The sequence below is a fragment of the Octodon degus genome, unplaced genomic scaffold (assembly GCF_000260255.1).
Source record: "Octodon degus isolate 3935 unplaced genomic scaffold, OctDeg1.0 scaffold00081, whole genome shotgun sequence".
NCBI classification, from domain to species: Eukaryota; Metazoa; Chordata; class Mammalia; order Rodentia; family Octodontidae; genus Octodon; species Octodon degus.
Window position 1 is genome coordinate 6,038,755 of NW_004524657.1, and position 2,894 is coordinate 6,041,648.

The 2,894-nt window shown below is 36.4% G+C and overlaps 1 pseudogene; it reads left to right on the plus strand.

Moving 5' to 3' along the window:
- Positions 1-1,556: 1,556 nt before the first annotated feature.
- LOC101565121 lies at positions 1,557-2,623 on the plus strand (annotated as a pseudogene).
- Positions 2,624-2,894: the final 271 nt, after the last annotated feature.

A 2,894-nucleotide genomic window follows, 5' to 3' on the forward strand; every position in this document is an offset into this window, starting at 1 on the left:
TTTTCATCTCTCAAAATATCAGTTATGTTGCACATTTTTATGCATTTATAAAGAATTTATATTGTACTTTATTTATTTATACTTCTGCGAAGTATTTCTTCATTTCAGATTCCCATTTTTGAATTGGGTCTTTAAATTTGGGGCATATTTTTTTCAAATTCTTTGAATATACTAGACATTAGTGCTTTGTCTGAGGAACAGCTAGAAAAAAATTATCACTCTTTAGGTTGTCTTTTCACTCTTTTGTTAATTTCTTTTGCTGTGCAACAGTTTCTTAATTAGATGAATCCCAGTTACTGATTCTTTGTATTATTTCTTATGTGATAGGGATTTTGTACATGAAAGCTATGTCTTCAGGAGTTTTACCTATTCTCTCTTCCAGTAGATTTAGTGTTTCTATTTTAATGTTTAGATTTATGATTCATTTTTATGTTGGTGTAGTGCATGATTACAGACATCGATCTAGTTTTAACCTTTAATATGTGAAAAGCCATGTATTTTATTTTGCCAATACCATGCTATTTTTAGTCACAGTACCATCCGGAGTATAACTTCAATTAAAGGGTTATGATACCCTAGGCTTGCCTTTGTTGCATAGAATTGTTTTTGTCATTTTATGTCTCATCTGATTCCAAATGACTTTTAAGAATATTTTCTGTTTCTGTGCAATATGCTAATTTTGACTGGGATTGCATTAAATCTTTATAACAATTTTAGGAATAGGGCCATTTTTACTGTTGGTTTTTTAAAAACAATTAAAGAGAATACAAAATGGTAAAAAAAATCTCAATAGAAATGATACAGAATTTCACTAAACAAAATAATAGTAAATAAACAATAGTTGTTGTATTGCATAATGTTACCTTCAAAGTAGTATGTTGTTTGTTTGGTTTTTTTACCCAAGAGCAGGGATATCTCTCGTTTTTCTGATCCTCTTAGATCTCCTTTTTCAGAATTCTGTAATTTCTAATGTAGATATATTTTACTTCCTTTGTTACATTAATTCCTTAGCTTTTCATTTTGGGGGATGATTTGGTGAAAGAAGTGTTTTCCTTAATTTCTCCTCTGTCAGTTTGTTAAATTTTGAGTGTTGGCTTTTTTTCAGGTGTGTAACTAAAACTGGATATCAGTTTGTTGGATATCAGTTGATGGTCTTTTATGTAGTGTCATGGTATTAGAAAACTGGTTATGATCTCCAACTACGTGTTTGAGGGGTATGATGAGAGATGAAGAAAAAATGGAATCAAATAACAAATTTAATAATTCATAAAATTAGATTTAGGAGATCAATGCCTCCGAATGGGAAAAAACAAGTCTGTCCAGCTCGCTGCTATTTTATCATCCAGGGCAGTGGGAGGGAGCATCAAAGTAGTAAAGGAGTGACCAAGTTTAAAATTTTAAAAGAAACAAAATCGATCCCCACACCTGGGTGCTAGCCCTCCCTTATCATCCTCAGCAGACCTAGTTCTTCCCTGAGTACCACAGCTTCCTTCATCTTCAAAACATCAATGGTATATATTGAACTGGAGTTGGAAGAGGTGAGTCTGGTCTCAAAAATGGAGGGCCATGATCCAAAGGAACCAGAGCAGCTGAGGAAGATGTTTATTGGTGGTCTGAGTTTTGAAACTACCAATGGTAATTTAAGAGAACACTTTGGGAAATGGGACACACTCACAGATTGTGTGGTAATGAGAGAGCCTCAAACAAAAAGCTCCAGAAGCTTTGGTTTTGTGACTTACTCTTGTTTTAAAGAGGTGGATGCAGCAATGTGTGCTCAACCACACAAAGTTGGTGGGCATGTACTGGAATCAAAGAGAACTGTTTCTATAGAGGATTCAGTAAAGCCTGGTGCCCATCTAACAGTGAAGAAATTTTTTGTTGGTGGTATTAAAGAAGATACAGATAAATAGAATTTGAGAGACTACTTTGAAAGCTATGGCAAGATTGAAACCATGCAAGTTATGGGAGACAGGCAGAGTGGGAAAAAGAGGATTTGCTTTTGGAACTTTTGATGATGATGACACAGTTGATAAAATTGTTGTTCAGAAATACTACATTATTAATGGACATAATTGTGAAGTGAAAAATGCCCTTTCTAAACAAGAAATCCAGTCTGCTGGATCACAAAGAGGCCATGGAGGTGGATCTGGAAAATTGATGGGTCATGGAGGAAACTTTGGAGGTGGTGGAGGGAATTTTGGCTATGGTAGAAACTTTGGTAAAAGAGGAGCTTATGGTGGTGGAGGAAGTGGCAGCAGAGGTAGTTATGGAGGAGGTGATTGTGGATATAATGGATTTGGAGGTGATGATAGAAACTATGGTGGTGGTCCTGGTTACAGTAGCAGAAGAGGGTATGGTGATGGTTGATCAGGCCATGGAAACCAAGGTGGTGGATACAGTGGTGGTGGAGGAGAATATGACAGTTACAGTGATGGTAGAAATTTTTGAAGTGGTAACCGGTGGTGGTGGGAACTATAATGGTTTTGGAAATTATAGTGGACAACAACAGTCAAATTATGGACCCATGAAGGGAGGCACTTTTGGTGGAAGAAGCCCTGGCAGTCCCTATGGTGGTGATTATGGATATGGTGGTAGAAGTGGATATGGTAGCTGAAGGTTTTAAAGAACAACACAAAAGGGCTATAGTTCTTAGCAGGAGAGAGAGCAGGGAGTTGTCAGGAAAGCTGCAGATTACTTTAAAACAGTCATTCCAAATGCATCAGAGGAACTGTAAAAATCTTCCACAGAAGGAACAATGATCCATAGTCAGAAAAGTTATTGCAGCTTAAGCAGGAAACCCTTCTGATTCAGGACTGTCATAGCCACAGTTTGCAAAAAGTGCAGCTATTGATTAATGCAATGCAGGGTCAATTAGATGTACATTCCTGAGGTCT